The sequence below is a fragment of the Triticum dicoccoides genome, chromosome 2A (assembly GCF_002162155.2).
Source record: "Triticum dicoccoides isolate Atlit2015 ecotype Zavitan chromosome 2A, WEW_v2.0, whole genome shotgun sequence".
NCBI classification, from domain to species: Eukaryota; Viridiplantae; Streptophyta; class Magnoliopsida; order Poales; family Poaceae; genus Triticum; species Triticum dicoccoides.
In genome coordinates, this window is record NC_041382.1 from 722,716,264 (window position 1) to 722,728,338 (window position 12,075).

Consider the following 12,075-nt stretch of genomic DNA (forward strand, 5'->3'; position numbering starts at 1 on the left):
CTGATCACGGAGACGAAATATTTGAGTTATGAGTTTGGCCTTCAGTTGAATGAATGTCGAATAGTTTCGCAACTCATGCCACCTAGAACACCACAGCGTAATGGCGTGTCCGAACGTCATAACTGTACTTTATTAGATATGGTGCAATCTATGATGTCTCTTACCAATTTACCACTATCGTTTTGGGGTTATGCATTAGAGACAGTTGCATTCGCATTAAATAGGGCACCGTCTAAAAATCCATTGAGATGACACCGTATGAACTGTGGTTTAGCAAGAAACCTAAGCTGTCGTTTCTTAAAGTTTGGGGTTGCTATGCTTATGTGAAAAAGTTTCAGCCTGATAAGCTCAAACCCAAATCGAAGAAGTGCGTCTTCATAGGATACCCAAAAGAAACTGTTGGGTACACCATCTATCACAGATCCGAAGGCAAGATCTTTGTTGCTAAGAGTGGATCCTTTCTAGATAAGGAGTTTCTCTCGAAAGAAGTGAGTGGGAGGAAAGTAGAACTTGATGAGGTAATTGTACCTTCTCCCGAATTGGAAAGTAGTTCATCACAGAAATCAGTTCCAGTGATGCCTACACCAATTAGTGAGGAAGTTAATGATGATGATCCTGAAACTTCAGATCAAGTTACTACCGAACCTTGTAGGTCAACCAGATTACGTTGCACACCAGTGATACGGTAATCCTGTTCTGGAAGTCATGTTACTAGACCATGAGGAACCTACGAACTATGAGGAAGCGATGATGAGCCCAGATTCCGCGAAATAGCTTAAGGCCATGAAATCTGAGATGGGATCCATGTATGAGAAAAAAGTATGGACTTTGATTGACTTGCCCGATGATCAGTGAGCCATTCAAAATAAATGGATCTTCAAGAGGAAAACAAACGCTGATAGTAGTGTTACTATCTACAAAGTTCGAATTGTCGCAAAAGGATTTCGACAAGTTCAAGGTGTTGACTATGATGAGATTTTCTCACTCGTATCTATGCTTAAAAGTCTGTCCGAATCATGTCAGCAGTTGCCGCATTTTATGAAATCTGGCAAATGGATATCAAAACTACATTCCTTAATGGATTTATTAAAGAAGAGTTGTATATGATGCAACCAGAAGGTTTTGTCAATCCTAAAGATGCTAACAAAGTGTGCAAGCTCCAACGATCCATATATGGACTCGTGCAAGCATCTCGGAGTTGGAATATACGCTTTGATAAGTCGATCAAAGCATATAGTTTTATACAGACTTGCGGTGAAGCCTGTATTTACAAGAAAGTGAGTGGGAGCAGTACAACATTTCTGATAAGTATATGTGAATGACATATTGTTGATCAGAAATGATGTAGAATTTTCTATAAAGCATAAAGGAGTGTTTGAAAGGATTTTTTTTTCAAGGAAAGTCCTCAGTAAAGATGCTTACATATTGAGCATCAAGATCTATAGATATAGATCAAGACGTTTGATAAGTTTTTTCGATGAGTACATACCTTGACAAGATTTTGAAGGAGTTCAAAACGGATCAGTCAAAGAAGGAGTTCTTGCCCGTGTTGCAAGGTGTGAAGTTGAGTAAAGACTCAAAACCCGACCACGGCAGAAAATAGAAAGAGAATGAAAGTCATTCTCTATGCCTCAGTCATAGGTTCTATAAAGTATGTTATGTTGTATACCAGACCTATTGTATACCTTAGCATGATTTTGGCAATGGAGTACAATAGTGATCTAGGGGTAGATCACTGGACAGTGGTCAAAATTATCCTTAGATGACTAAGGAAATATGTCTTGGTTATGGAGGTGATAAAAGAGTTTGTCGTAAAGAGTTACATCGATGCAAGCTTTTGACACCGATCTAGATGACTCTAAGTCTCGATCTAGATACATATTGAAAGTGGGAGCAATTATCTAGAGTAGCTCCATGCAGAGCATTGTAGACATCGAAAATTTGCAAAATACACACGGCTCTGAATGTGACAGACCCATTGACTAAACTTCTCTCACAAGCAAAACATGATCACACCTTAGTACTCTTTGGGTGTTAATAAAATGGCGATGTGAACTAGATTATTGACTCTAGTAAACCCTTTGGGTGTTGATCACATGGTGATGTGAACTATTGGTGTTAAATCACATGGCGATGTGAACTAGATTATTGCCTCTAGCGCAAGTGGGAGACTGAAGGAAATATGCCCTGGAGGCAATAATAAAGTTGTTATCTATATTTCCTTATATCATGATAAATGTTTATTATTCATGCTAGAATTGTATTAATTGGAAACTTAGTACATGTGTGAATACATAGATAAAACAGAGTGTCCCTGGTATGCCTCTACTAGACTAGCTCGTTAATCAAAGATGGTTAAGTTTTCTAGCCATAGACATGTGTTGTTATTTGATGAACGGGATCACATCATTAGAGAATGATGTGATGGACAAGACCCATCCGTTAGCTTAGCACTATGATCGAATAGTTTATTGCTATTGCTTTCTTCATGACTTATACATGTTCCTATGACTATGAGATTATGCAACTCCCGAATACCGGAGCAACACTTAGTGTGCTATCAAACATCACAACGTAACTGGGTGATTATAAAGATGCTCTACAGGTGTCTCCGATGGTGTTTGTTGAGTTGGCATAGATTGAGATTAGGATTTGTCACTCCAATTGTCGGAGAGGTATCTCTGGGCCCTCTCGGTAATGCACATCACTATAAGCCTTGCAAGCAATGTGACTAATGAGTTAGTCACATGATGATGCATTACGGAACAAGTAAAGAGACTTGCTGGTGAAGAAATTGAACTAGGTATGATGATACCGATGATCAAATCTCTGGCAACTAACATACCGATGACAAAGGGAACAACGTATGTTGTTATGTGGTTTGACCGATAAAGATCTTCGTAGAATCTGTAGGAGCCAATATGAGCATCCAGGTTCCGCTATTGGTTATTGACCAGAAATGTGTCTCGGTCATGTCTACATAGTTCTCGAACCCGTAGGGTCCACACGCTTAACATTCAATGACGATTTGTATTATGAGTTATGTGATTTGATGTACCGAAGGTTGTTCGGAGTCCCGGATGAGATCACAGACATGACGAGGAGTCTCGAAATGGTCGAGACGCAAAGATCGATATATTGGAAGGCTATATTCGGACATCGGAAAGGTTCCGAGTGATTTGGGTATTTTTCGGAGTACCGGAGAGTTACGGGAATTCGCCGGGGGAAGTAGTGAGCCTTAATGGGCCATACGGGAAAGGAGAGAAGGGCCTCAACGGGTGGCCGCGCACCCCCCCCCCATGGCAAGTCCTAATTGGACTAGGGAGGGGGTGGCTCCACCCTCTCTTTCCTTCTCCCTCTCCTACACCTTCCCTCTCTCCCCTCTTGGAAAAGGAAGGGGACTCCAACTAGGATTAGGAATCCTAGTTGGACTCCCCCTATTGGCGCGCCCCTCCTAGCCCGGCCTCCTCTTCCCCGCTCCTTTATATATGTGGGCAGGGGGCACTCCAAGATTGATCTTAGCCGTGTGCGGTGCCCCCTCCACAATTTTCCACCTCGGTCATATTGTCGTAGTGCTTAGGCGAAGTCCTGCATCGGTAACTTCATCATCACCGTCACCATGCCGTCGTGCTGACGATACTCTCCCTCGACCTCAACTGGGTCAAGAGTTTGAGGTACGTCACCGAGCTGAACGTGTGTAGATCGCGGAGGTACCATGCGTTCGGTACTTGGATCGGTTGGATTGTGAAGACGTTCGACTACATCAACCGCATTACTAAACGCTTCCACTTTCGGTCTATGAGGGTGCGTGGACTCACTCTCCCCGCTCGTTGCTATGCATCTCCTAGATAGATCTTGCGTGATCGTAGGTAAAATTTTGAAATATTGCGTTCCCCAACAAACTGGTGCGGTAACGACCGGGGTCTTTGCGACAGGCCTCACCTGGTGGAAGGTCGGCGCTTCAGCATTAAGCTCCAGGAGACCTTCGATGTTGAAATGGTACGCAATGACGACAAGTGTTTTTTCATAATTAAGCATGACTTCTGCTTCTTCAATGTGTAATTTTCATCTTTTACAATTCGACTAGCTTATCCCATGCGATGCAAGATGCTATGTCTTGGAGAGGATGGATTTTGAAAATCATGAAAGTATGGAAACAAACATAATTCACCTAAGGACCCATCATGGTATGGATTTTTTTGTAAATCTATAAAATTCTGAGAGCGTATTCCACTTTGGTTGCCCGATTTGGGAAGCACTTTGCAACACGTATAATTCTCATGAGGGTATGCTTGTCACCATGGATCTTGGTGATCCTGACATCGACGAAGACAATATGGACTGAGGGAGTCCTGGATTAGGGGGTCTCCGGACAGCCGGACTATATCCTTTGGCCGAACTGTTGGACTATGAAGATACAAGATTGAAGACTCCGTCTCGTGTCCGGATGGGACTCTACTTGGCGTGGAAGGCAAGCTAGGCAATACGGATATGTATATCTCCTCCTTTGTAACCGACCTTGTGTAACCCTAGCCCCCTCCGGTGTCTATATAAACCGGAGGGTTTTAGTCCGTAGGACAACATACAATCATACCATAGGCTAGCTTCTAGGGTTTAGCCTCTCGGATATCGTGGTAGATCAACTCTTGTAATACTCATATCATCAAGAATAAATCAAGCAGGATGTAGGGTTTTACCTCCATCAAGAGGGCCCGAACCTGGGTAAAACATCGTGTCCCCTATCTCCTGTTACCATCCGCCTTAGACGCACAGTTCGGGACCCCCTACCCGAGATCCGCCGGTTTTGACACCGACATTGGTGCTTTCATTGATAGTTCCTCTGTGTCGTCATCGTTAGGCTTGATGGCTCCTACGATCATCGATAGCGATGCAGTCTAGGGTGAGACTTTTCTCCCCGGACAGATCTTTGTGTTCGGCGGCTTCGCACTACAGGCCAACTCGATTGGCCATCTGGAGCAAATCGAAAGTTACGCCCCTGGCCACCAGGTCAGGTTTGGAAGCTTAAACTACACGGTCGATATCCACGGAGACTTGATCTTCGACGGATTCGAGTCCCTTCCTTGTGCGCCGCACAGTCACGATGAGTACGATTTAGCTCTACCATCAGACCATATTCAGGAGATCGCACTGCCAGCCGCTCCGAGCCTCAATTCGGAGCCAGTTGCGCCATCCATGGACGGGTGGATGGACCCCGTCACGGAGGCCATATCCTCAGCGGCGATCGAGCCGAATATCGACCTTACCCTTCACGAGAGCCATGTTGCCAAACTGCCGGATCCTTCTCCGGCCACGGACTCCGAACGGCCTGCGCCCGTTCCTGTCGAATCCGATTGGGCGCCGATCATGGTGTTTACCTCTGCGGATATTTTTCAGCACTCGTAGCAAGAAGTCGTTTCGGTTTACTTGTCGCGGATGTGATGCCTATATACATGATCATGCCTAGATATTCTCATAACTATGCGCTTTTCTATCAATTGCTCGACAGTAATTTGTTCACCCACCGTAGAATTTGCTATCTTGAGAGAAGCCACTAGTGAAACCTATGGCCCCCGGGTCTATTTTCCATCATATTATTTTCCTATCAACTTGCTATTGCTATCATTGTTTATTTTGCAATCTTTATTTTCCAATATATACAACAAAAATACCAAAAATATTTATCTTATTATCTCTATCAGACCGTGAAGGGATTGACAACCCCTTTATCGCGTTGGTTGCGAGGTTCTTGTTTGTTTGTGTAGGTACGAGGGACTTGCGTGTAATCTCCTACTGGATTGATACCCTGGTTCTCAAAAACTAAGGAAAATACTTATGCTACTTTGCTGCATTACCCTTTCCTCTTCAAAGGAAAACCAACGCATGCTCAAGAGGTAGCAAGAAGGATTTATGGCGTCATTGCCGGGGAGATTTGCACCAAGTACCCATCACAAACTCTTATCCCTCGCATTACATTATTTGTCATTTGCCACTCGTTTTCCTCTCCCCCACTTCACCCTTGCTGTTTTATTCGCCCTCTTTTCCGTTCGCCTCTTTTCCGTCCGTCTCTTTTCGCCTGCTTCTTCTGTGCTTGTGTGTTGGATTGTTTGTCACGATGGCTCAAGACAATACTAAATTGTGTGATTTTTCCAATACCAACAATAATGATTTTATTAGCACTCCGATTGCTCCTCTTACCGATGTTGGATCTTGTTAAATTAATACTGCTCTGCTGAACCTTGTTATGAAAGATCCGTTTTCTAGCCTTCCTAGTGAAGATGCCGCTACCCATCTAAATAACTTTGTTGATTTATGTGATATGCAAAAGAAGAAAGATGTGGATAATGATATTGTTAAATTGAAGCTATTTCCGTTTCGCTTAGAGATCGTTCTAAAACTTGGTTTTCCTCTTTGCCTAAAAATAGTATTGATTCATGGAATAAGTGCAAAGATGCTTTTATCTCTAAGTATTTTCCTCCCGCTACTCTCTTAGAAACGATATTATGAATATTAAGCAACTTGATCACGAGCATGTTGCACAATCTTGGGAGAGGATGAAATTAATGATACGTAATTGCCCTACTCATGGACTAAATTTATGGATGATCATACAAAAAATTTATGCTGGATTGAATTTTGCTTCTAGAAATCTTTTAGATTCGGCCGCGGGAGGCACTTTTATGGAAATCACTTTAGGAGAAGCTACTAACCTCCTAGATAATATTATGGTTAATTATTCTCAATGGCACACCGAAAGATCTACTAGTAAAAAGGTTCATGCTATAGAAGAAATTAATATTTTGAGTGGAAAGATGGATGAACTTATGAAATTGTTTGCTAATAAGAGTGTTTCTTCTGATCCTAATGATATGCCTTTGTCTACTTTGATTGAGAATAATAATGAATCTATGGATGTGAATTTTGTTGGTAGGAACAATTTTGGTAACAACGCGTATAGAGGAAACTTTAATCCTAGGCAGTTTCCTAGTAATTCCTCTAATAATTATGGTAATTCCTACAAAAACTCTTATGGAAATTTTAATAAGATGCCCTCTGATTTTGAGACTAGTGTTAAAGAATTTATGATTTTGCAAAAGAATTTCAATGCTTTGCTTGAATAAAAATTGCCTAAGATTGATGAGTTGGCTAGGAACATGGATAGAATTTCTCTTGATGTTGATTCTTTGAAACTTAGATCTATTCTGCCTAAGCATGATATCAATGAGTCTCTCAAATCTATGAGAATTTCCATCGAAGACTGCAAAGAAAGAACCGCTAGGATGCGTGCTAAAAAAGATTGTTTATAAAAGCATGTTCTTCTAGTTTTCATGATAATAAGGATGAAGATATAAAAGTGATTGATGTGTCTCCTATTAAATCTTTATTTTGCAATATGAATCTTGATAATGATGGGACTGGAGATGAGTCAACTTTAGTTAAAAGGCGTCCCAATGATTCGGAGTTTTTAGATCTTGATGAAAAAATTGGTAAAAGTGGCATTGAAGAGGTTAAAACTTTACATAGCAATGAACCCACTATTTTGGATTTCAAAGAATTTAATTATGATAATTGCTCTCTGATAGATTGTATTTCCTTGTTGCAATCCGTGCTAAATTCTCCTCATGCTTATGATCAAAATAAAGCTTTTACCAAACATATTGTTGATGCTTTAGTGAAATCTTATGAAGAAAAGCTTGAATTACAACTTTCTATCCCTAGAAAACTTTATGATGAGTGGTAACCTACTATTAAAATTAAAATTAAAGATCATGAATGCTTTGCTTTATGTGATTTGGGTGCTAGTATTTCCATGATTCCAAAAACTTTGTGTGATGTGTTAGGTTTCTGTGAATTTGATGATTGTTCTTTAAATTTGCATCTTGCGGATTCCACTATTAAGAAACCTATGGGAAGGATTAATGATGTTCTTGTTGTTACAAATAATAATTATGTGCCCGTAGATTTCATTGTTCTTGATATAGATTGCAATCGTACATGTCCTATTATTCTTGGTAGACCTTTCCTTAGAACGATTGGTGCAATTATTGATATGAAAGTAGGAAATATTAGATTCCAATTTCCGTTAGGAAAGGCATGGAACACTTTCCTAGAAAGAAAATTAAATTACCTTATGAATCTATTAGGAGAGCCACTTATGGATTGCATACGAAAGATGACAATACCTAGATTTATTCTTGTTTTGATGCCTAGGTAGGGGCATTAAGTGATAGCGCTTGTTGGGAGGCAACCCAATTTTATTTTTGTTTCTTGTTTTTCTTCCTGTTTAGTAATAAATAATTCATCTAGCTTCTATTTAGAGTTGGTTTTATGTTTTTAATTAGTGTTTGTGCCAAGTAGAACCTTTGGGAAGACTTGGGGGAAGTCTTTGTGATCTTGCTGTAAAAAATAGAAACTTTAACGCTCACGGGATTTGCTGCCATTTTTCACTGGAGAGTGCAATTAGGTTGATTCTTTTTGCAGATGCTTAATAGACAAATTCCTCGCGTCCACCAATTTATTTCAGAATTGTTGGGGTTACATAAGTATCCGAAACCTACGGATTACTACAGACTGTTCTGTTTTTGACAGATTCTGCTACACATTACTACAGACTGTTCTGTTTTTGACAGATTCTGTTTTTCGTGTGTTGTTCGCTTTATTTTGATGAATCTGTGGCTACTATCGGGGGGTATGAACCATGGAGAAGTTGGAATACAGTAGGTTTAACACCAATATAAATAAAGAATGAGTTCATTACAGTACCTTGAAGTGGTGGTTTGTTTTCTTATACTAACGGAGCTCATGAGATTTTCTGTTGAGTTTTGTGTTGTGAAGTTTTTAAGTTTTGGGTAAAGATTTGATGGATTTTGGAATAAGGAGTGGCAAGAGACTAGGCTTGGGGATGGCCAAGGCACCCCAAGGTAAAATTCAAGTACAACCAAAAGCCTAAGCTTGGGGATGCCCCGGAAGGCATCCCCTCTTTCGTCTTCGTCCATCGGTAACTTTACTTGAGGCTATATTTTTATTCACCACATGATATGTGTTTTGCTTGGAGCGTCTTGTATGATTTGAGTCTTTGTCTTTTAGTTTACCACAATCATCTTTGCTGTACACATCTTTTGGAGAGACACACATGAATCGGAATTTATTAGAATACTCTATGTGCTTCACTTATATCTTTTGAGCTAGATAATTTTGCTCTAGTACTTCACTTATATCTTTTTAAGAGCACAGTGATGGTTTTATTTTATAGAAATTATTCATCTCTCATGCTTCACTTATATTATTTTGAGACTCTATTAGAACAACATGGTAATTTGCTTTGGTTATAAAATTAGTCCTAATATGATAGGCATCCAAGATGGGTATAATAAAAACTATCATAAAAGGTGCATTGAATACTATGAGAAGTTTGATACTTGATGATTGTTTTGAGATATGAAGATGGTGATATTAGAGTCATGCTAGTTGAGTAGTTGTGAATTTAAGAAATACTTGTTCTAAAGTTTGTGATTCCTGTAGCATGCACGTATGGTGAACCGTTATGTGATGAAGTCGGAGCATGATTTATTTATTGATTGTCTTCCTTATGAGTGGTGGTCGGGGACGAGCGATGGTTTTTTCCTACCAATCTATTGTAACTCCCCGAGAATCGTGCTACAGTAATCCCATGCCTAATGATTTCATGTCATCATTATTAAGTTGCTAAACCTCACTTTGTTTCAACCAAGCTCAATTTCAAATTTAAAATAAAGTCAAATAAATTATTTCCTCAAAAAGTAAAAAAAATGTTGGTGGTGTTGAAAATACTCGCTCAGGAATTATCATATAGAAACCAACATCATTTGACTCACAGATAAAATCTTAGGAAAATAATAAATTGTCCATCATCAATTATTTTGGCCTTCTCAAAATAAACAAATAGATAAGCCTTTCAAAATAATTTGAGAACTTGTGGGTGGTCCCTAAACTTTGTGCTTGAATTATGTGCTAAATTCCGTTCATAACAAAATTCATTTGGTACTAAACTAAAATACAAAACAATGGCAGAAAATACAAAATAGGAAAGAATTAAAGAAAATGAGAAATGGAAATGACACTAAGCACTTAAGCCCACAGCCTTAAAGAGGAGGCCCAGCCCACCCCCTCTCTCCTTCAACTTCCTGCTACAGGAGCAGAGGGAGGTCGTGGAAGCCATCCGCACGCCATGGTCGTGCATTGGGTGCCATGCCGGCCATCCAGCCCCTCCTCGACGCCCTACAAGTCGCTGCAAACCCCCTCGTCCGAACCCTAGCATTCTTTCCCTCTCCACCTCGCGCCGCTTTCATCTTCCGCATGCATGGCCGAACCACAGCCGCCAAGCTCATCGTCGTTGTCGTGGCCACCGGCCTCCCCTCTCCGTGTTAGCAAGACCAGAAGAACTGCCACATCGCGCTGGTTGTCTCCACCCCTTGGGTTCATCGCCTCGCTGCCCCAACTCGTCGCCATCATCCCGTCTTCGTCGTCGGTGCCCGGAGCTACTCGTCGGCGATTCGCTGCGACCAAGTCGTCCCCGGCCTCGCCGTCCCCTATCCGCCATCGCAGTGAGCCCTTGCACCTTTCCCCTTTATACTCGCCGTCTCTTTCGTCCTCTAGGGCGTAGCTCCGCCATGACCGCAAGGTCCCTGTCTCCGTCCATGTCGTCGTCGTGGGGAGTGCATGACCTCGGCCAAATCGAGCACACAAGGGTGCTCATAGTGGTCCGTAGACGTCACCTAGCTGCTCCGCTTGCTCGGATTCGACTGCAGCACCACGCCCGCGTACATCCGAGCCTGCTCCCTCCTTGCAGCATCCCCGCCGGCCGCACCCCTCGGGCTCCCTTGCCGCACTCTGCGACCGCCCTGGGCTCGCGCGCCCCCTGCCTGGCCCGCTCACCACCACTACGCACCGCCGCTGCTTGCTGCCGTCGCCTGCGCTGCGCTTGCCCGGGCTCGCTGGCCACGCCCGGGGCGTGCCCCGCGTCCCCTGCCGACTCGCCGGACGCGCCCTCACCCCCGCCCGCTGGCTCCCTTCTTCGGTCGCCCGGGCGTGCCTCCAGCCGTGGCCGCCGGCGACCATATGCGCCCGCCCGCATATGGCCTCGTTTGCCGCTGTCGCACCACGCCTCCGCCTCAGGCCCCCGCGCTCCCGCCCGCTCGTCGGCCGTCGCTCGCGCTGGCCGCGCCCGTCGCCGCTCCGACGTGCCTCCATGCGTGCTCGCCGCCTCGGCCATTGCCTTTGCTGGCCGTGTGCGGCTAGCCAGCCGGCCCCCTGTTCATTAGTGGGGGGGCTAATCCCCCACTTTTACACTAACCCTACTCCACTGACCCACTTACCCGCGGGCCCCGCACAATTAGTTAAAATAAATGGCCATGTCAGTTTAGTCACTGTGCATGATAAGTAGGACCTCGTGTTAATCCCTTTTAATTAAAACCTACTCCCTCCGTCCCATAATATAAGAACGTTTTTAACTTAAAAACGTTCTTATATTATAGGACGGAGGGAGTATTAAGTAATAGTCAAAGACTCATGGCCCCCTGGTCAGTTGACCAGTCAACTGGTCCACAGTTGACTGCTGACTAAGCAGTCAACTAGGCCCATTGTCAGCCACATATGCACCTCTCTGGGTACACTCTCTATATACCCATAGCATTTTATTCTTTTATTTCGAAATAATATTTATTCCAGAAATTTGAGAAAATTATTTAAAACTTCAATAAATCATATAAAATAAACCATAACTCCGATGAAAAGGTTTTATATATGAAAGTTGCTCAGAACGACGAGACGAATCCGAATATACTGCCCGTTCATCCGCCACGCACCCCTAGCGTAGAAAACGCGCAACTTTCTCCCTCCGGTTCATTTGTCCGAAAATGCGAAACATCGGGGATACTTTCTCGGTTGTTTCCCCCCTTCGCCGGTATCACCTCCTACTGCGTTAGGGAACACATGGCACCGTTACTTGTCATGTCATGCATCAATATGCATATGTTTGCATCGTATTCATTGTTTCTTCCCCCTCTTCTCTCTGGTAGACTACGAGACTGACGCTGTTGC